The following is a 23,745-nucleotide window of genomic DNA, read 5'->3' on the forward strand; positions in this document are numbered from 1 at the left end:
GATGCTCTTTTTTTTCCCTCTTTTTTTTTTGCGGGAGATCAGAGGTGGGCTGCGGAACTCCTGGCCGTCGCGAGAGGGCAGCAGAGAGGTTTTTTTTAGGCGTCCCGGATTTTGCAGCTCCCACCTGCTAACTCTTAACTTTCACTTACCTTTCACAGTTGTAGGTACTTCATCGGGTGTGTGTGTGGGGGGTTGTGTGTGTGTGTAACAAGAGACTGGAGAGCCACCTGTCTGGAATGGTATACTATAGGTATAGGGTCTCCTGCTTGAGCAGGGGTTGGACTAGAAGACCTCCAAGGTCCCTTCCAGCTCTATTCTGATTGATTGATTGATTGGGTTTCTTGGCTTTTCCTAGCTACTTGGCAGGCAGAAATTCAGTGGGTACCCTGCAGTTATGTCTGACAAAAATGGCATCTGCCGAATGGGTTGGTTGTTAGTCTCCAGATTAATCTTTTTACTAGCCACGGGACAGAATCTGTCCAGCAGCTTGGCTCTAAGTGGTGTTGGTTGTATTATTCTTTTCTCTTTTAAGACAAAATATATAACGCTTGGATGAATAAATCATGTGTAGCGGAAGATTATAGATCTTATTTAGTGGCTGCTGTAGGGTCTTTGCAGGTGCCTTGGAGCATTTTTACGTGAAATGGAGACACTATTATTATTAAATTATTATTTATTAAATATTTTGTTCCACTTATTAAAGGTGACTCTGGACAGGTTGCATTCAAGAAGCAATATTTCATTGATGTGATGTGCAGTGACAGGAAAGAGCTCTACTTGTTGAACCATTTGTTAAGTTGTACAGCTGTTGAACTTAGTAGTTAACAGGTTAGATTAAAAATAATAAAAGTAATTGGATAACAAAGATGTGATTTTTTTTTAACATTTGCTTTGGTTTAAATCTTAGGCATCTGCTAAATTAATGGATTCTGTAATAGGCCATGGGCATGACAACTGTTAAAAAAAATCTGACATGCCCACATTCTATTTAATTGTTTTAATAATACTGACCTACTTATAATGGTGCGGAAGAGACCTTTCAAATTTAAATATAATATTTTGAATCCTTAGGAGAGGTAGAATGATTATTGCCTTATGTAATATTGTTAACATGCTGAGAAAACTTAAGAACAAATTTCAAACTTTTCTATTGTGAACAATAGTTTAACTTTGGTGGGAATTATAGAGGAAAAGAGGTGAACCCAAGACCTACTTCAAATAGGACTGGGCTGTTGGACATTCTTACTCTTTATTTATAAAACCTGAATGCGCAGTGTCTGTTTCCAGAAACATGGCTAGAGATATGTGTCTGTATCCTACTTCTATATCTGTCTATATTTTCTTTTCTTTTCTTTTTTTGGTGGGGGGGGGGCACAAGGAGCGAACCAGAGCAATTTTAAAAAGACCAAAATCTTTGCACAAGGTTATTATTTGCTTCCATTTGTCCTTCTTAGCTTTTAAAAACAATCACTACAATAAACATTAAATAAATAATAAATAAATTCTCCACATGCCTCCCACATATGAAGGTTGGGTGCAAAAATGGAGATAACTGTTAGATGGAAGACACATGTTAGTTTTTTTCATTGTCTCTTGCTAGTATCTAATGACCAGCTAATAGCCCTATTACACACAGGAGAGATAAAATTTGGGGCTTGTTCATTTATTTTCATTATAGGATAGCACCTTTATTTGTTACTGAAGCCACTGTAAATGCCAACTTCCCCTTCACTACCCGCCAACAACAGCAACCCTCTAAGATAGGTAGGATTAAGACAGAGATAACAGGCCCGGTATCATCCTGACAACTTCTAAGACTGAGCTTCTTGTAAAATTGTGTAATTTTGTTTTGTGTAATTGTGCAGAGTTGGGTAAAATTACAACTTTGCAGTTATATCTCTTCCTAACTGATCTTGTTAAAAACATCTGCATACAGACTCACAGTTTGGAGAAAGACTGCTGCCTGAATAGGATTGGAGATGCACTTTCACACAATTTTGTTGGTCCTTTTTTCAAGCAATCCTATTCTGTTTTGGTTTCAATTCAGATTGCAGCAGTACTTAAGAGCGAGCTCTTAACTTACTGCCTCCAGAAAGGTTACCTCGGGAAGCTTGTTGTTTGTGTCAAGGGTTTTTCTTGCATTTCTGAACTCCGATATTCTCAGAAGGAAAGTTACTTTTTATAGAAGATAATGGGAGACCTCCTTTCCTCTTTATTTATATCTGAAACAAAAAGATGAAAGGGGGAGGGGGTTAAAATAAGTAATTGGGAGCATCAGGGCTTTTTTTCTCATAGAACGCTCAGAACGGAGTTCCGGCACCTTTTTTGGATGGAACCTTGTAGGGTACGCAAGGCGGGTTGTATGACATTTGTGAGTTCTGGCACCTTTTTCTTTTACAAAAAAAGCACTGGGGAGCAGTACTGTCATAAGCCTTAACTGCTTTGCTCCAGTGAGTGCAGGAAAAAGTTTAGGAAAGAAAAAAGGAGAGCTGATACGGATTGACATTGCCTTGGACTGGAAAAGGGAGGAGATCAAGTGGATAAGGGCAGTCTGGTAAGTGTAATCATACACTAATTTTGGGGAAAAAAGATACTTTAAAACTAGTATATTGTATACAGTAACAATATGCAATAATGCAGATAAGAAACAATTTTTTAATAAGAGGAAATTTCTACTCAGTAAGTCATGTTTTTAAAGAGGAAATTAAAGTGAGAAATAGCATTGGGAAATCATAAAAGATAAGTTTTAACAAGGTCTCTTTAAATCACATGAAAAATCACAGCAAATTTGGATAAAAGAGTGGAGGATTTATTTCTTATACATTGTTTTCTTCCATTTAATTCAATTTAGACACTGCCCAACTCCAAACTGATTTGGGTTTGTGCAATACATAAACCACAATGTGGTTTATTTGATTTTTGCTTAGTGTGATTTGTGCAAACACCACACATTACAGTTGAATCAATATTTCAAACAATTCACACTGTTAAACCATGTTCAACGAAGCATGGTTAAGGGTCTGGTTTATAATTATGCATGAATGCAGCTACTAAAGCTATTAGTAAATAAGCAATTCCAATTCAATAATGTCTACCTCTTTTATATGGGTTAGAATTGTGAGATTAAAATAGAAATAAAGCACTGCTTGAGAGCAGCATAACAATTATAGTTCACTTTCAACTGAAAACATTTGAGTTGTATATATAGTCTAGGAAGCCCCCCCTTCCCAGAATAAAATATTCTGCAGAATATTAAAAGAGGCAGAATAGAATGTTTCCCCCAAAAGGAGAAGAAGAGAGAAAAATCTCCTTAACAAAGGCAGAAAGCAGCCCCAGTCCTTCTGCTATATTAAAACAGCCTCAAGCAGAAGCCTGAAGAGCCTAGAACAGGGGTCAGCAACCTGAAACAGTGAAAGAGCCACTCGGAACCGGTTCCCTCACAAAAGGAGAAACTGGGAGCCGCAAAAAATGTGTGCACATGGGTGTACATGCGCGCATGCGCAGAACAGGGTTTGACTGAAGAGTGGAGCCAAGGAGAGATATGCACCTACCCTGCATATTTGAATTGATTGGTTGAACTTTTTTAGTCCCACTTTTTTTTTTTTTTTGGACTGCACATGGCAGAGGACTGGGAGCCGCAGGAGACGGCTGAAAGAGCCACATGCGGCTCCGGAGCCGCAGGTTGCAGACCTGTGGCCTAGACCAGGGGTGTCAAACTCAATTTCATTGAGGGCCGCATCAGCATTGCGGTTGCCCTCAGGGGGCCGGGTGGGCGTGGTCTACTGGGTGGGCATGGCTAAAGTGCGTATGGCCTACTGGGTGGGCGTGGCCAGCTCTACATCGTTCGCATCAAGGGTGCCTATGGGGGCCTGGGCAGGAGTGGGACAGATCTGAGGGTCTCTGGCAGGAGGAGGGTCTCTGGGCCAGGGCCAAGGCAGTGGGGGCCGTTCCCTCACTGTTTCCAGGATGGCTTCGCAGGCCTCATGAAACCACTTCACAGGCCGGATCTGGCCCCCAGGCCTTGTGTTTGACATGTCTGGCCTAGACTTTAGACCAGGCATGTCTAACTGCCGGCCCGTAGGCCGCATGCATCACGACGAAACCACACCCTCCCCATTGCTGGCGATGGGGAAAAAGTCTCAATACGTCACGCAACGTCACGAGTTTGACATGCCTGCTTTAGACTATAGGAATGGATATTTTGTATCCATTCAGAAAGCCGGGCCACTCTATTCATAAACAAAGGGCAGCCAAAAGTTCCAAATAAGCAGCACACTAGGCAAGGAGCCGAAACTGACAAGATTAGCTCAGGCAAACAAAACTGTTTTTTCTGGCTACCAAATAAGCAGAGACCTCCTTCCCTACTGCAGCCTGCCTTCAGTTGATTTCTCCTGCATCTTTCTCCCAGCTTAGAATAAGAACTGGACCAGATTTTACTTCCAACAAATAGTGTATTTATTAAATTTTTATACTGCATTATTCAGTTATAATGATGATATATATTTTCATCTCTCCAAAAAATAGGCATGCTGTATTCTAATGATAAGCCAATATCTTATGGTACAATATTTCATAGACTTTTTTACCTGGAACTGCTGTGCAAGAGAAATGTGACCTTCCTTCCACAATGACATCATATTATTGGGGGAATCTATTGACTGTAATCTTTACTATTACGCGTAGAACTAAGAAACACATCAATTGCTGCAAGAAACTGTTAATGATAAAATTCTGGTTAGAGATACAATATGCCTTAAAAGCTATTCTGGCAAAGATTCACAGACTCCATCTGTCTATCATTCTGTATAATCTATGCATCTCTAAACAGATAATTGTTATTTCCCGCATAGAAAACAATATCCTGCCATCTGTCTATAAAGTTCTGCTAAGATGTAGACTTCATTAAGGAGACTAGCCAATTAAATGATTGGCTTTATATTGATATTGTCTAGATGTTTTTCTGTACAAAATGACAATGATAATCTTATGCATGCTGTTCTAGGCATAGGTTCCATTAAGTAGAGGAAGTAAATATACAGGAATGGGATGGATATGACTGGAAATCAAGATCTGATACTCCTGTTGACAAATCCAAAACTGAAAAATTCAGGATAGAAACAAGAACTCAAGTAAAACAGTCCATCAAGTTGTTATGCCATTTATTTGGCACTTATGCAATCTGGGACGTAGTGGCTCAGTGGGTTAGGACGCTGAGCTTGTCGATCAGAAGATTGGCAGTTTGGCGGGTCGAATCCCGAGTGCCGCGTAACAGAGTGAGCGCCTGTTACTCGTCCCAGCTTCTGCCAACCTAGCAGATCGAAAGCACGTAAAAAATGCAAGTAGAAAAATAGGAACCACTACGGTGGGAAGGTAACAGCGTTCCATGCGCCTTTGGCGTCTAGTCATGCCAGCCACATGACCATGGAGACGTCCTCGGACAAGCGCTGGCTCTTCGGCTTTGAAACGGAGATGAGCACCGGCCCCTAGAGTCGGAAACGACTAGCACGCATGTGCGGGGGAACCTTTACCTTTACCAATCTATACTATACTTAAAAATAGGTCAGAAGTCTACAAGTAAATTTGGATTTATAAGGATCCATATTTGGATTGAATTTGATTCTGGTATGTAGAATAATTTGTAATATAGAAATAGAAACTATGATTTTACTTTTACCCCAAATATTAATCTTTTTTATAACTCAAGGATTTTTTTTATTTAAAAAGCAAAATGTCATTCAATGTTACACTCATGTGACTACTATCAATCTTATTTTAGTATAAGGAGATTAAACAGTGGGGAAGAGTGGGAAGACAATTGTCTTTCGATTTTTCACAATTGACAGACATTTTACCAATCCGTTCTAATACTTGATGATGCCTGAGATTTTATATATGAGATGCGATTATGGTATGCAGGTATGAGAGCATTAAGGTTTCTATTGATGTCGAAACCAGCTTATGTATTATGTTAATCTTATACCTAACCTTGTTTATAAATCCACTGTAAAGCTTCCATATTGGAAACTTGTAATAGTTTTTGATACTCCAGCTGGTATTTATGGACAGTTGAAATCAATATGCACAGAGACTTTGTTGGACGGTGAGAAGAATTGAAACTTCTGTAACAGAATACATCCAAATATCCAGCGTCATAAAACCTTGCAGAAAAGCTTTAATTCTGCTATCAACTTCTACCTTAAGTTCTGCAACTTTTTATTGCTAGTGGTTCTAAAGAGACAAATTATAACATAATTTGTCTGAGATTCAGAACTGCGTTATTATTAGAATTTGTATTAGAAGAAATTATTTGGAATATAGTGGGTGGAAAAATGGAGTATCTCCTGGCACATACGTTGTTTTAATCAGCAAAACTTCAGTTTAAGGCAAAGTTGTTCTTTGCTTTCAGATATTTTTGGTAATGTTTTTTACATTACCAACAAGATAGTAAATACTCAGAAATGTGCCACTTTTCAATTGCTGTATTGCTTCTTATTTAAGTACTGTATCAATTGCTGACATTGTGTTCTCTCCCCTCCTCCCTTTAATCCAAATGCTATTTTTGGAATTATAGACCACTTTTTGTAACAGATTCGATTTTAGACATCAGCTCTACCAGCATCTATGTTTGATGTATTGTCACCACTTTCATTAGCTGTACTAAGGTTTGTCTCCAAAGAGTTGAATATGTAATGATGTGCAAGACCATAAAAACCATCTCCTATGAAGAGTGAAGAGGGGGAGGGGAAGAGCTGGAAACATACCTGCGCTATTAAAGGAAGATAAATTATTTATATAGGTTTGGACCAGATAAAAGTGTAGAAAGGAGATTAGAGTTGTGTTCATTGACACAACCACCTTGAAGGGTCCTATCTGATAAGGCCTCCTTTCTTGATCAAACATGTACAATCTTATCTTGGGCAAAAGGATTTTCTTATGGAAGGTGACTGTGTCGCTGGTTGCACCTAAACACTATATACCAGAGGTGGGCAACCTCGGCTCTTTTGTGACTCGTGGACTTCGACTCCCAGAATTCCTGAGTCAGCATAGCTGACTCGGGAGTTCTGGGAGTTGAAGTCCATGAGTCATGGGGGAGCTGAGGTTGCCTACCCCTGCACTATACACATAGACTCATCTGGAAGTTAGAGGTGGAACCAGAAGACAGGACTTTAGTCCTCTTCTTCTGCCGATGCATTCGTAACTACATGAATGAATACAAGCACTCTGCTTCATAAGCCATTACAGAGTTTCCTATTATATCAACCTGAGATAGTGATCTTTTGTTTACTGGTTTAATGTCAAAATAATAGCTTATTGTGACAGGCTAAGATAAAACCATCTACTGCCCAAGGGGGAAAAATGCAGAAGAGCTTCAGCAAGCAAAGTTTGTATTATTTCCTATATCAAAGGGAGCAAGCATGTATATGATTTCCTTAAAAGTCTTGAAAGATGATTGAAAAAATTGGTACATTTTATATGTCACTGATGCTTCATAACCATCATTAACTCAGATTGCCTCCATTGGCTGTGACCAAGTAGAGATTTAAGCATGCTCAATAGTACAATCCTATACGTCTTCACTCAGAGGTAAGTTTCATAATGTGACTTTACCCAAGAATGCTAGTATAGGATTGCACCCTAAGCCTTTGGAATCTGTGTCCTTTGGAGCATTCAATTCTGAGTTGTATTCTAAGGATTATATAAGCACTTTACTTGCCTTTTATTTTCAGAATGGATTTTTCCACCTGCTGAAAGTGTGCAGGAGAAACATTTTTCATCAATACTTGGGGAGAGACTGTGAAGTCAGGGTATTGCATCCTACAGATTTTTTGTTATTGTTCAGAAGTAACACTGTTTTTGGTGTTAAGCACAGTTTGAGAGATTTGTATTAATTGATCCTGCATACACAAAAGAGAGCAAGAAACCGCATTAGCTACTGTAGTGTGCTTCTTGATGTTTGTTCCCGTGTTCAACAAAATGTTATATTTATTTTATTTTGCCCTTAATTTTTAAATTATGTTTAATGTACATTTTGATGTGCTGTGCACACAAGACTGCAGCAGAGCAGCTGTTCTTCGAGTTTGACTTTTCAAATAAAATAGTGCTGGGAAACACCAAAAAAAAAAGAAAAAAAGAAAGAAAAATGGAGTATCTCTTTCTATTGTTAATATACAACTGAGGCAGTATAAACTAGTAAAAAAAGCAAAAATGCATTTGAAAATAATTATTTTAAAATATGTAGTGCTTTCTTCAAACCTGAAGTTGTTCTGCCATTATTAGATAACATATTGCATCAATACCTAGTCAGCATGGCATATGTAAAGTATAAGTAAACAAATTGGAGAAAACAAATTCATAATTGGACAAGTACATTAATGATAAACCAATGATATCAAGTTGCACTACTGTATTTAATCCCTATGTTCGTGGCCTTATGTCGATTCAAAGATATCTTTTATATTTTAGAAAATGTTTAATCATTTAAAAAATATCCATTTTTGATGGCAGAATATATTCTTTAAATGCAACATTTTCCCCCTCTTTGTGGGTATATCATAAAGCTTCTTGTTCAGCCATATAATAAATTTCTACCTAAAATTGTATCTAAGTGCAAAACAATTTCAAGTAAGAAGGACAGAAAAAGAACCACTGAACTTTTTATTGACTTTATATGTAAATTCTGTCTAACTGCTCCCAGAGCATATTTGCAATTTCCTGTTTCTTTCGGAAATCAAGAAATGACTGGGCTCAGGAAGTACTGCTTTCAAAATTGAGGGTTTATTCTCTTTTGATCTCCATTTTGTCAATTTTATCCTAGATGTTGTAGGAAGGGAGCTGTATTATGGCCGCGAAAAGTCAGAAGGAGTCTAGGAATAGCTTTTCAGACTAATAACATTTCTTTAAAGGCATCAGCTTTTCTGAACCGTAGCTCATATCACAGATGCCTGGTAAGATTGAACTGATACAGGGTTTACATTGAGCTGGGTGGGTGGTGGCGAAGAAACAATGGTTATGAAGATTCAGTTACTATACTCATGATTCAGATAGGTATCTTCTCTAGTAACAAATTAAAACACCTTTGTGGTTGTTAAAATCTTCCAGATGGCCCAAAACCTTTTAATGTGAGTTGTGCAGTTTCTCAAGTCTATAGTACTGGTGTAGTTTAGTACTCCTTAAATTATCTTGAGACTTAAAACCGATGAAGGCACTTCTGGGTTGAAAGGATTAGCCAGTGACATCACCGTTGCCCAGGGGATAGATACCCTGGAGGCTACTTTCATGTCCCCATCAAGGAGATGGAGCAAGTGACAATGGTGGCTTACTAACCTTCAACCCTGTGTCCTAACCATATGAGCCCCCGTGCTCCTCCCCTGGAAGGTTAAAAGGCTCTACTAATACTTTGTCCTTGCTTTGAGTCCTGATACTAAATTTGTATCCATTAGTTCTTTTGAGCAAAGTTTGTTCCCTTTGTCCTGTATAGAATCTAGAGCAGACATGTCAAACACAAGGCCCGGGGGCCAGATCCGGCCCGCGAAGTGGTTTCATGTGGCCCGCGAAGCCATCCTGGAAACAGGGAGGGAACGGCCCCCACTGCCTTGGCCCTGGCCCAGAGACCCTCCTCCTGCCAGAGACCCTCAGATCTGTCCCACTCCTGCCCAGGCCCCCATAGGCACCCTTGATGTGAACGATGTAAGAGCTGGCCACGCCCACCCAGTAGGCCATACCCACTCTAGCCACGCCCACCCAGTAGGCCATGCCCACCCAGCCCCCTGAGGGCAACCGCAATGCTGATGCGGCCCTCAATGAAATTGAGTTTGACACCCCTGATCTAGAGGGACATTACTGGCAGATGAAAGAAAAGCATGTGAAGCTACCTGTAATCTTGTGTGTGGAATTATTGAGGTCTATGATGGTTCTGTTGATATAAACGTAGGAGCAAGTAGACATAGGGCTTATTGTGGAATGAGTAGCATCATTTTTCCATAGCTTATTGTTGCTTGTGGGAATCTGATGTTTCCTCACATTTTTCAGTAATACTTTTAAGATATCTGTATTTCAGATAAAAGAGATATTATAATGGCTGCTGCTGGTGCCAAATCTCTGAAGAGAAAGTAGTAGAATAAAGACCTAAATTATATACCAAAAATACTATAATATAGTAGTTATGAAAAAAAGATTGCTGTGCAGAATTAGCTCACTAGATGGGGCATTTGCTACACTGACTGGTAAACTGTTTTTACTCTAATACCAAATGTCAGCTTGAATTTTTAATTTCTCAGAGGGCATTTTTAACTAAAATGCATATTCCTAAAGAAGAGATGTAATGCTGGACAGTCGTACGTCCAAATATAAACTACAAAATGAGTTGGAACTTCTAACATTTAAAGTTGAACATATTAAACGTTTTAGCAAACATTCTGCAGTTTTTAATACTAATATGCTTTTTGAATAAGCATCTGTAGGTTCAGAACTTTCTGAGAAAAAAAATATGGTGCATTTTGATATGAGATACATGTTTAAAAGATTCATAAAGTTAGTTTATCATCCAAACCCAACTATTGCTGTTGTTACAAATATATTTTACCTCTTTGGATTCATTCATAAGTTATTACAGTAAGTTGAACGGGACATGTAGTTCAGGTCTGCAACAGTACTGATGCAGGTTAATCTGTGAAAAAAATATCTATTTTGCATATTTGGTATATCTATGGATAGTGATTGAGGAACTAGACACACTGTCTGCAGTTGTTGCTCATGCAGTAGCCCCATCTCGCTCTACAATGATTTTCTGCAACCCCCTCAGGATGATGTATCCAGCAGACTGGCAATACAAAGGATACATCACATCCAAGAAATCTGAACCCAGATTTGAATAATCCTTCTCCAGCGACCCTCACTGTGATGAACTCCGCCATATTCTAAAATCCAAGATTTTATTCAAGCAAATAACTTTTTTAACTAAGCTGATTTTGTTTTGGAATTGATATGCATGATTGTTGCTTTCCCCCCTTCCCCCCCCCTGATATTTCCCTTTTTTTAACCTGTTCCTTTTTATATTTAGATATGTAGCTTCAGAGGGTTTAAAAGAATTTCTCACCTAAAACTTCCCTGCAAGCAAGATTGCATGATTACATTGCTATCTTGAAATATATGTAAGATATGGTAAAAAAAGTGAAAGATGACATGACAGTGTAATCAAAGCTCAACTTTTTTTTTTAACCACACACTGTGGACTCCCTTATAACTCCACCTTATATCTCAGGGCTGGCAAAAGGTTTGCTATCTTCATGTTCTTCAGTAAGCTTGGCCATTATTATCTGCCTGTGAAGCCAATATATATTCTGCCAGCCAGACCTAAGCACTAATCCCTTTGAAAGTGTATCCATCATGGTTCAGATTGGACAAATATTTGCCAAGAATATTTGTTGCCAAAAAATTGTTCTGCCATCTTTTAAAATGGCTAAAGTGCTACATTATTGTTAATACCAATATGGTTTGTTGCACAGTTAGCCAGGTGTTTAAACTGCATTTGGCATTTTTATCCACCAATCTAATCTTTCCCAAGAACCTAGGATAGGCAAATGTTGTTTGATGTTAAAAGTATCATCACAGGATGTAAATTGTTCCAATTAAGGCTGCCTTTTGCAATTGATTGGTGATTTTGTCAGTGCCAATGGTGTTCAAGTGGTGTTCCAGATGTTTTGAGAGTGCACCTAAAGTGCCTATTAATATTAGTACTATCTTTGCTTTCTTTTGTTACAGGCATTCTGCTTCTATTTGCAGGTCTTTGTATTTTGTGTATTTTGTGATTTTCTTCAACAATTCAGTTCATTTCAAGAACTGAAGTGGAAAAACTTGCCTCCAGAAGTTGTGAATGCTCCAACACTGGAAGTTTTTAAGAAGAGACTGGACAACCATTTGTCTGAAATGATATAGGCCAGGGTTTCTTGCCTAAACAAGGGGATGGACTAGAAGGCCTCCAAGGTCCCTTACAACTCTGTTATTCTAATTCTAATCCTCTTCTCTTTGCTATCTCCAGGTATTGCCATCTCCACTATCCAGACTTTTTGGGGGTTTTTTAATCAACAATTGTTATGTCCCAGAATACTTTAGTTTCTTCATTTTTTATGACTCTCTCTATTTTGTTGTCCCACCAGTTCTTGCTTGCAGGCAAATGGTATTTCTTGCAGATATTCCAGTGCACCATAGTTGCTACTTTGTCATGCCGTTGCTTGCAGTCAGTCTGTGCAATCTTTTTCCAGCAGTTAACTAGGTGATTCACTGCTTCTTCATTTTCTTTGCATATTATTATAGTATGGTTTTAATAAAAGAAATGTTCTTTATAGTCTCCTTCGTAAAAAGCTTCTTTTTTATTCTTATCCATCTCCATTATTCAAGCTACATTCTAGTTGTATTTCTCTGGGTGGTACATTAATTGAGCCAAGAACTGCAATGTTTCTTCTTTCTCACGTTTTGACTGGTTCATTGCAGTCTCTCCTTTGATGGATTGATGGAAACATTTCTGAAATTGGAGATTTTGCCTATAGTCTGCAATTCAAGCTTCATATCTTCTGTTATGCTACCCCCCACTGCTGGGCAGCGGAACCGACCAGGTGGTTCCGCCCCAGGTGCCTAATGGACCCGGAACGGTTCCAGATGGCGCTTGGGTCTATACTCATCGCCCTCACTCACAGCCCAGTTGATGCCTTGGTTGATGCCTGGGATAGGGCGGCCGCTGAGGCACTCGACTGTGTCGTACCCTTGCGACCCCTGACCCGGCGCAGATCCCGTTGGGCTCCATGGTTTTCTGTGGAGCTCCGGGAGATGAAGCGTCGGAGACGGGGTCTAGAGAGCTGTTGGAAATCCACCCGATCCGAATCTGACCGATTGCAGTTAAGAACCTTTATAAGGTCTTATCTTGCGGCGATGAGGACGGCGAAGGCTAATTACTTCGCTGCCCTCATCGCGTCCGCAGATAATCGCCCAGCCGCCTTGTTTAGGGTGACTCGCTCCCTTCTTAACCAGGAGGTGAGGGAGGATCCCTTGCAGGGGCGGGCCGAGGAGTTTAGTCATCATCTGACGGACAAAATCGCTCAGATCTGGGCCGGTTTGGACTCTGACTGGGCAGAGTCTGACGTGGAGGAATCGGACGGTCTTGAGCATTTTATCTGGACTGAGTTCGATCCTGTTTCCCCTGATGATGTGGACAGGATGATGAGGAGGCTGAGCTCCACCACCTGTTTGTTGGACCCATGCCCCTCCTGGCTGGTTTATGCGGCTCGGGAGGAGACACGAGGCTGGTTCCAGGCAGTAATAACTGCTTCCTTGAAGGAGGGTGTCTTCCCCGCCTCCCTGAAGGAGGCAGTGGTGAGACCCCTCCTCAAGAAGCCTGCCCTGGACCCGGCTGTTTTAAACAACTATCGTCCAGTCTCCAACCTCCGCTTTCTGGCGAAGGTTGTTGAGAGTGTGGTGGTGCATCAGCTTCCTCTGTTCCTGGAGGAAACTGATTATCTGGACCCGTACCAATCGGGTTTCAGGCCTGGGCACAGCACAGAGACGGCATTGGTCGCGCTGGTGAATGATCTCTGGCGGGCTTGGGACAGGGGTTGCTCCTCTGTCCTGGTCCTATTAGATCTCTCAGCAGCTTTCAATACCATCAACCATGGTATCCTACTGCAGCGTCTCAGGGGGTTGGGAGTGGGAGGCACTGTTTTGCGGTGGTTCTCCTCCTATCTCCTGGGCCGCTTGCAGTCAGTGTTGACAGGAGGGCAGAGGTCCGCCCCGAGGCCTCTCGTTTGTGGAGTTCCTCAGGGGTCGGTTCTTTCGCCCCTCCTGTTCAACATCTATATGAAGCCGCTGGGCGAGATCATTCGTGGTTTCGGGGTGGGGTATCATCAGTACGCTGATGATACCCAACTTTTTTTCTCCACCCCGAACCAACCCAGCGATGCCCTCGCCGTGATGTCCCGTTGCCTGGAAGCGGTCCGGGTCTGGATGGGGAGAAACAGGCTTCATCTCAATCCCGCCAAGACTGAGTGGCTGTGCATACCGGCATCTCGGGTCAACCAGACTATTCCATCTCTAACGATGGGGGGTGAGGTGTTACCCCCCCCCCCGTTGATAGGGCTCGCAACTTGGGCGTCCTCCTGGATTCGCGGCTCAATTTTGAAGATCATATAGGAGCCGTGACCAGGGGGGCTTTTGCCCAGGTTCGCCTGGTGCGCCAGTTGTGACCCTACCTGGACCAAGATGCCCTACGCACAGTCACTCATGCGCTCGTGACCTCCCGTTTAGACTACTGCAACGCTCTCTACATGGGGCTGCCCTTGAGGACCACCCGGAGGCTTCAGCTGGTGCAGAATGTGGCCGCGCAAGTCGTGATGGGGTTCTCCCGATACTCCCATGTAACACCTCTACTCCGCGAGCTGCATTGGCTTCCGGTTGCCCTTCGGGTGAGATTCAAGGTGCTGGTGATGACCTATAAAGCCCTAAATGGCGAGGGTCCGGGATATTTGAGGGAACACCTGCTGCCAGCATCAAGCTCCCTTCGTCCAGTGCGCTCCCACAGGGAGGGTCTTCTCAGGGTGCCGCTGGTTAAAGATTGCTGGCGGGTAACACCCAGGGGTAGGGCCTTCTCAGTGGGCGCATCTGCCCTTTGGAACCAGCTGCCCGCGGAGCTTAGGACTGCCCCCGACCTCCGTTCATTCCACCGGGACCTGAAGACCTGGCTCTTCAAGCTCTCTGGCCCAGGCTGAGAATTTAAAAAAAATTTTTTTTTTTAATTTTAACTTGGTTTTTATTCTCTCTCAGGGTTTCATTTAATCTTTTTAAATTTGTTTTAACTTTTGTATTGATTTTCTTTTAAATATCCTGTAAACCGCCCTGAGTCCTTCGGGAAAGGGCGGTATATAAATCTAAATAAATAAATAAATAAAATAAATATCTTCTGATCTTCCTGGCTATAGCTGTTATGTTCTGCTTTCTTATTTCAAATGCTTCCTTAACCTTCCTAGTTTCCAGGTGATATTTCTTGATAAAGTATTCTTTAGTCTTATTCTTCAACTTCTTTTCTTTCATCTGTTCTAGCTCGCTTGCATCTGATCTTAGCCTGCTGATCTTATTTTCCAGCTTCATTTTCCTTTTAGATGACATGGATTTTTTTTTTGCTGATTTAGCATCCCAGCTATTCAATTATAACTGCAGTCATGCTTTACATTAGTTGGTTTGTTTCTTGTAATGAGCTGGTGCTTATATTTGATATTATAGTAACGGCATTCTTTAATTACTTCTGCTGACTGTTACTTTGGAACAAACTTCAACCCAGGGAACCTTATTCTGTTGTTTTTGCACTGTTTTCGATGCTTGTTTCAATTCTTTTTGGTTAATGTTGTTTCTGAGCAGAAGGCAGAGGGGATGATGCCTGGTTTGAGAATGAAAACAAATTTGCAGACGACACCAAGCTGGCAGGAATAGCCAGCACTCCAGAAGATAGGCTTAAGATACAGGAGGATCTGGACAGACTCGAACACTGGGCGCTATCTAACAAAATGAAATTCAATGGTGAAAAAAGTAAGGTTCTACATTTAGGCAGGAAAAATCAAATGCACAGGTGTAGTATAGGTGGTACCTTGCTCAATAGTAGTAACTATGAGAGGGATCTCGGAGTCCTAGTAGACAATCACTTCAATATGAGCCAGCAGTGTGCTGCAGCTGCCAAAAAAGCCAACACAGTGCTAGGCTGCATTAACAGAGGGATAGAATCAAGATCAAGTGAAGTACTAATACCACTTTACAATGCTTTGGTAAGGCCACACCTGGAATACTGCATCCAGTTTTGGTCACCACGATGTAAAAAAGATGTTGAGACTCTAGAAAGGGTACAGAGAAGAGCAACAAAGATGATTGGGGGACTGGAGGCTAAAACATATAGGGAACGGTTGCTGGAATTGAGTATGTGTAGTTTAACGAAGAGAAGGGTGAGTGGTGACATGACAGCAGTGTTCCAATATCTCAGGGGCTGCCACAAAGAAGAGGGAGTCAAGCTATTTTCCAAAGCACCTGAAAGCAGAACAAGAAGCAATGACTGGAAACTAGTCAAGGACAGAAGCAACCTAGAACTAAGGAGAAACTTCCTGACAGTTAGAACAGTTAACCAGTGGAACAACCTGCCTCCAGAAGTGCTGAATGCTCCAACACTGGAAGTTTTTAAGAGGAGACCGCACAGCCATTTGTCTGAAATGATATAGGGTTTCCTGCCTGAGCAGGGGGTTGGACTAGATGACCTCCAAGGTCCCTTCCAACTACTACTACTACTACTTCTGATGATGATGATGATGCTGGCTTCCTGTACTGTTATTCTTTCCTTCAATTCTTCTACTTCTTTAGTTGGAGGGCTTTGTTCTTTCTGAGGCAGAGGAAAGCATGACAGGTTTCCAAATGAAAACAATTCTATATCTTTGCTGGATTCCTCTACTGCCAACTCCTCCTGCTTTATCTCTACAGTCTGAGCTGCTACTGACAAGGTTTTGATTTCTTTGCCCTCGGTAGACCTTTGCAGTTCTTCCAAGTCTGCTTCTGTGAATACTTTATTTTAAATCAATGTTGATCTTCTAGCCTCTGTTCTGTTATTTTGGATACTGAATTTTATTCCTTCCAGAACTGGTGCATTCTTTTCAGGTACCTTCTTCTTATTGGGCTTAATGTGCAATAGCAGACGATTACTTGTTTTCAATATTTGTATCTTTGCGATGGGTAAACCCCTTTCCTTTCAGTAGTCTTGCTATCCCAGGATGCTCATCCAACAGTCCGGTGTTCTGTAGGTCACTTGTCATCAGATATTCAGGAACTCCAACATCTAGCACAGTCCTTATTGACCTGGGTAAGGACCAGTCTGGTAAGGGTTTCAGTAAATTACATCTTGCATGATTTTTTTATTGAGGAGATGCTCTTCATCTGGCTTTTCTGATGAGATCTGTCCATATGGTTGAACCTCTGGCATAGCTCTCGTCTTCCTCAGAACATGCACGTCCCACACCACAACAAGGTAGTGCCACCCTGGGGGATTATTATTACTATAGTTTGTTGCATAATCAGCGAAAAGTTTAAAATGGGTTGGTCATTTTTATCTACTTACTTTAGGCCTGGGATAGACAGATGTTCTTTCATGGTGTTAAAGCTATTGTCACAGGATGGTCCAAGTAAAGCTATCTTTTGCAACTGACCAATGGTGATTTTGTCAATGCTGATGGTGTTCAGGTGGTGCTCCAGATGGGATTGCACCCAAGGTACCTACTACTATTATCTTTGCTTTCTTTTGCCACAGTTATATTTTTATTTTTTTTGGGGGGGTGTCTTTGTATTTTGTAATTTTCTCCAGTTCTTCCTCTTCTATTCTGCTATCTCCGTGATTTGGCATTTTTATCTACCGATCGAGTCCTTTCCAAGGACCTGAGATAGGCAGATGTGGAAGTTTGATGGTTATTATTGTTAGGAATTGTTGTTGTTGTTGTTGTTGCCCACTGCACAATCAGCCAGCTATTTAAACTGGATTATTATTAGAAGTAAAACAATATTTTAAGATTTATTTCTGAGAAGGGAGATTGCTAATGGAACAATTGTAAAAAAAAGTTATTCGATGATGAAATGAAAAGATCAGTCACTGGTTATTTGAGTCAAGAGAAAGCAAGGGAAAATGTTGAAGTGTCAAAAAGATCTGAAAAATGAAAAAAAATGGAAAAGTGTCAAAAACCTCAGAAAAATGAAAACATGTTCTCAATAGCTATTCTACAAATGTGACTTGTCTTGGTAACTGTAGAATTCTACAATACTAGAAATGTTCTACAGCTATTTCTTTGTTTATTTATCAAATTATATTTGTCTCCTCTATTTCTTTAAAACATTTTATCATACTGCACATGGGATAAAACTGAAATATAAACCTGTTATAATATTTGAGATTGCCAGGATGTTTTTAGTTCTGTTATTAAACTTTTCCATTTGTCATATACACAATGCACAGCCATTCCACGTTCTTGCTTTATTAAAAATGCCTTAAATAAACTTCCAGTGTATTATTTAACTTGCCTTGGCATCACTGAGAATTCCTCTGTCCTGGATTGCCTCAGTTTTCTCCTAAAGCAAGTGCCCCTGCTGAAAATTGGACCTTGGATATAAAGTAGAGAAGTTATATTACTTCCCCCACCACATTCAGGGTCTTAATATAAACTTGAACGTTATAGTGCTAATTACAGTATCTTCAGTTGCACTCCAAACAAGTAAAGTACAAGTGCTAATGGATACTATTGTGAAGGGAAAAGTAAGGAATTATTAGTCTGATTACTACCCTAGGAACCCATCATCAAACGGCATTGCTTGTGATCCTTTCAGGAATAGACAGAATCCCGTGGCATATCATGAATGGTGACGAGCCAAGTGGAAAAAAGAACTGTATAATAAACAATATGCTTTCTATCTCCCACCAACTCCTCTATAATGTATATGGTTGTTCAGTGTGTTTTGTATTATTGCCAAAGACTTCAAACAATAACAGTACCTGAATTGCAGCTTGCTAGTGAGTTAATCACAATTTCAGAATACTTAACAGAAGCACAAATATATTACACCTTAAGGGTATAAAGTAGCAGTGAAGTGGGACTGACTCAGAGACGTAAATGCCAACTACTATATTGCCGACATGTGTTCCTAGAGCAACTCGGGTTTTTCTTTTTTAGCATCACCTGGCTCTGGCAATGTCAATCACAATCTTCTGTGCCTATCTTTTCTATTTTTGAAAAAAAAAAGTATTTCTCCCTTTTCCACACATAATGTTCATATGCTCAAAGTACATCCATCACTCCAAAGGATCTGATACAATATATATATCAAAATTTTATACTTGTAATTTCATGCATCATGCAAAAGATGGATATATGCATTTATTTACTTGAATTTTTTCTAATGCAGTCAAAAAAGACTTTTGGCAGCTTAATAGTCTTATCAAATTACATTAAAACATCCATGGAATAAAACAAAAAGAAATATACACTGTATATAAGAAATAGATGACAACATTCATTGTTGGAAAAAACCCTTCTGCTTTCAATAATTTCCAAAAAAGGGAATAAATAAATTTGTGATTCTTACATTTTATTATCCATCTTTCTAAAATGATCTGAATTATAGCTTATATTTACTATAGTATGTTTGCTATTTTTGTTCATGTATATGCAAGAAAATCTACAATTATGTCACCCTTTATATTGCTATTTACCAACATTTTGATTTTGCAATGATGGACATATGTCAAATTACAAATAATATTTTAAGGATTTATTTTATATAAGGATTTATTTATTCATTACAAATGCATAAGTATCATGTTTACAAACAGGATAAGGAAGCCACATTGGTCAATATTTTTGCAATATCATTAATAAATAATTTATCTTTGCAGTTAAACAAAGATACAAAAAACCCCCCAATGATTAAAGTATAAAGGCAATAGTGCTATGAGAGCTTTCCAGAGTCTGTATAAGAAGCAGATTTAAATCTTTAAATGCTTGAAATAGGAATCTTTTCACATGTGGATAAGCTCTACTAAATTACATTAGATTTAGATTAGATTTAATTACAAGGAAATACATAATGCAACTGTATGGCTGCATTCTTCTGCTACTTAAGTAAAAAAATTAAATGCAGTACAGGCATAGTTCTGAGACTTAGGAGATCAGTAATGTTTACAGGCTAGTTTCCATCAGAAGAGATCCAAGGTTAGGAAATTCAGATCTGAGTTAATGGATGTGCAGAAGAAAATCTTAAAGAGATCCCAAGATTCCTGTTAAGCATTTCTTGGCAATCTCTTCTAAGTGTTAAAGATGATAGTGCTTTGGAATTTATAATTCATTTAAGAAAGCCCTTTTTATTAATAGAGATATGCCCTTACCTATCTGCCAAAAAGACAAGAAACTAGGGCTTCATACATTAGAAATATTTATTGGCTTTCACATAGAGTGGGGTAATTTATTTTAGCATTAATTAATCAGTCTTATTCTGTCATGACTTACAGTATTGTCAAAAAAATTACAGTTGCAAAGATGCACAAATAGTCATTTCCCTCTCCTTTTTATATCTATTGAGCTTTCATATGACATGGGATCATGATGATTACAAGAGTCAAGGAAGTTGGCATAGATTGGTATTTCCCTTCTTTTCATTTTATCTTTAACATTAAGGTTACTAGATGTCCAGTAAATGAGATCATGTCCTCCTTTTTGTTCTCATGTATTCCATCCAACAGGCATAGCCTTAAAATCAAATATTTCCAAGCTTTTTGAATGTTTTTTTTAAACTGTACTCTTTTACCAACACTAATCATTCAAACTTTGGTGTGTTGCATTACGACTTTGTACATTTTTTTTCCTTTTGCCTACTGACAGCCTAGTTTTACATTATTCAATCTAGCCCTTTCAAATCTAGGATCACTGTAGTCTGTAGATTACAGTTCCACAGTGAAATTTGAAAAGCGTATTGTCATTGAGTCTATATTATTGCTAATGTATGATCTTGAAAATAAAGATTTGTTGGAAAACTATTGTGGTTATCAGCCTTTCTGATGCTGGAAAAATGCCGGAGTACATTTTTTTGCTGTAATTTTTGTTGCAGATGCTAAGAAGATTAATCAGGGTGATGATTTTAATTAGTTGAATAATGAAACATCTGCAAACAATCAAGTTCTGAGATCACCAAAAACTCCACATCATCATCATCATCATTCTCTCTCTCTCTCTCTCTCTCTCTCTCTCTCTCTCTCTCTCTCTCTCTCTCTCTCTCTCTCTGGTGTGTAGATGCTAGTGCAAGAGTCTTGGCACAAGCCCAGGCATACCTGTTAATGAAATTCTATCCCTAAAATGGCACATAACCCTTCCAATTTCTAAAGAAGGGAATCCCTAAAATTTCTGGCTTCTTTAATATTGCTTTTCATTCACATCTCATATTTTAAAAGAGGTAGCTTGGATATAAATTATCCCTCCTTCACTACTTTTTTCCTGCAAAAACATTTGGGACAAGTCCTATCATTTTTTTTAGCAACGCGATTAAACATAAATCCTGAGAAGCTGGGGTTGTGTTATTTTGGGACACTTCAGGAAGTATCTCTATCCAAGTGTGCCCCTTTTAAAAAGCTGATAGCTATGGTTTGTGACTGCGGGATCAAGGAATACTGCTCTGTTGCTATATAAAGAGAAAAGGAATAACAGAAAACATTATTTTGGTTCTCTCCTGATTCTGTCAAGTCTGCAATCATTCCCAATTATTATGCATTTTACTTAGACTGTATGGCTAATAGTGAAAGTACCAGAAGCTGGTAAAATTCTCCCTAAAACTGATAGAAGATGACTTAGTTGGACTTTGAGAATATATTTATTCTGATATTTTTGGGGATTCATATTTTATATCATCTTCTTTTAAAAGCTCATCATGAAACAGCAATAGAATATAATATTGTGATTGTAACCACCTCGCTAGAGCAACTTTCCAGATTTTGATAAAATGAGTAAATATGCTTTGCAGTTTGCATACTGACTAAGAGGGCTCTGAGCAGTCTTGCCCCTGTTCAGCTTCTGAGCCTACCAGATATCATCTAGGTATTACCATCTGTTGCAACTTTATAATGAAAAGAATTCTGCAAATAGAAATACTTCAATGTTTATTGCAGTGTGACAATGAAGGGATAAGTAAAACATCGTGACATTCTTCTTCTCTGCAAATATTGACAACTCCAAATGTCACTGTGTGACATTCTCATGTCAAAAGATAGGCTAATTTTTATTATTCTCTATCTATACTGCAATGGAGGAAATCAGTTTCATCAGAAAATATACTACAGAACAGACAACATACTGTAGTTGTTGTATACTAGTGAATATAAAATTAATTCCTACGACCTATTGTACAATTTTCTGATTAAAATATTAACTGATAGGATTAGAAAGTAAAAGAGTTCCTTTTGATAGATGGGATGGCTACATACTTTATATTTGTTTAATAACTACATTTATAAAGTCAGAATTAATTTTTATGTTATCTTTTCATTTCTCCATAAGTGCTGCATTAATGTATTATTCTTGTTTTCATCTGGTTCTTTTTGGTATTGTATTCTATTGTATTGTATTTTTACTGTATTTATTGTATTGTATTTTTTTTAACTTTTATGTTTTAATTGTACACTGCCTAGTGATTGAGTTGGGCCTTATCTAAATTCGACAAATAAATAAACACATGCTTTCTATGATATCTTGTAATGGACATATACTGTGGCATTTTCAAGTGCTAAAAAAATAGGATGTTTGTTATGATAATACATGTGTTACCCGTTGCATTCATTCGATGTACTGTTAAGTAACATGTATATCTCAAGGCCCTCGGTCATTTTGAATCAGGTTGGGCATTGACCTTAGTTTTCAGGTTTGGAATAGTTTGACCTCCCCACTCTCCTTTTTTACTTCATCTGGCATCTGAAATATCTTCTTTAATACAGGTAACGATAACTGTACATTATATTCTAAATTTATAGATTGATATACTGGCAGTCCCTGATTTACAACAGTTCAGTTAGTGATTGCTCAAAGTTACAATGACGCTGAAAAAAGTGACTTATAGCCATTTTTCACACATGACCATTGCAGCATCTCCATGATCACATGATCAAAATTCAGACACTTGGCAACTGGCCTATATTTATGACGGTTGCAGTGTCCCAGGGTCCGGTCATTTGCTTTGGCCACCTTCTGACAAGCAGTACCAATGGGGAATCCAGATTCACTTAACAACCATATTATTAACTTAATAGCTGCAGTGATTCACTTAACAAATGTGGCAAGAAAGGTCGTAAAATAGGGCAAAACTCATTTAGCAACAAAATGTCTCACTTAGCAACAAAAAGTTTGGGCTCAATTGTGATCTTAAGTCAAGGACTACCTGTAGAACAGGGGTGTCAAACTGCCGGCCTGTGGGCCAGATGCATCATGATAAAACTGCGCCCACCCCATTGATGGCAATGGGAAAAAATCGTGATACATTGTGACACATCACGTGTTTGACACCCCTGCTGTAGAATTCACAACAGTGGATGTTTTTCAGTCATTTTTCTTATAATTGCTAACATAAATTTATTTTTATTTATTTATGTTAATATATATGCAGGCATATACTTTTTATTACATCCTAACAAAAAGACAATTTGTTATGTGGCAGAGGTAGCTTAAAGCCCCACCATTAAAACCCCATCATCACCGATGGAGTTGGTATGTTTGTATCTGCAGAGATTTCCATAAGAAAGCATAAGATGTTCTAATTTTGGAGTGGTGGCATTATGATAATTTCTATTTTATTTGATTGTATCTTGATATTATTCTATTCCTAATGTCTCTTATGGCTTACAATATGTTGTTTTGTTATGTGTTGCTCAATTTTTCCTTTTTTTTAGGTCTTAGCTTTTAGGTTTTCTATAACCAATGCACTGCTTTTGTTGTATGTGGTCTTTGCTTCTGTGTTTTTAATTTGCCAATCGTTGACTGTCCTTAAATAAATCTGAATTTGATTCAACTTGGTTTGTTCAGTTTCAGTTTAACATTATGGCTGACCTCAATCTTTGACTAGGCCAGCTTTCCTAAGCTTGTTGTCCACCCCAAATTCAGTCCACCTTTTTCTTTCTTAGGAGAATCTCACAATCATGAAAGCTTTCAGAAGTCA

At 39.0% G+C, this 23,745-nt stretch overlaps 1 protein-coding gene and 1 long non-coding RNA gene across 3 annotated transcripts in view; both read left to right on the forward strand.

Annotated features, from left to right (window-relative positions):
• The window catches only part of PHACTR2 (phosphatase and actin regulator 2), a 115,461-nt gene that overhangs the window by 497 nt on the left and 91,219 nt on the right, over positions 1-23,745 (forward strand). The window lies entirely within an intron of this gene.
• Positions 1,292-7,755, forward strand: LOC310643945. Its single transcript, XR_014493193.1, has 3 exons — positions 1,292-1,311; positions 2,452-2,554; positions 7,728-7,755. It is a non-coding gene; the product is annotated as an uncharacterized lncRNA (long non-coding RNA).

The sequence above is a fragment of the Vipera ursinii genome, assembly GCF_947247035.1.
Source record: "Vipera ursinii genome assembly, chromosome: 1".
Taxonomy (NCBI): Eukaryota; Metazoa; Chordata; class Lepidosauria; order Squamata; family Viperidae; genus Vipera; species Vipera ursinii.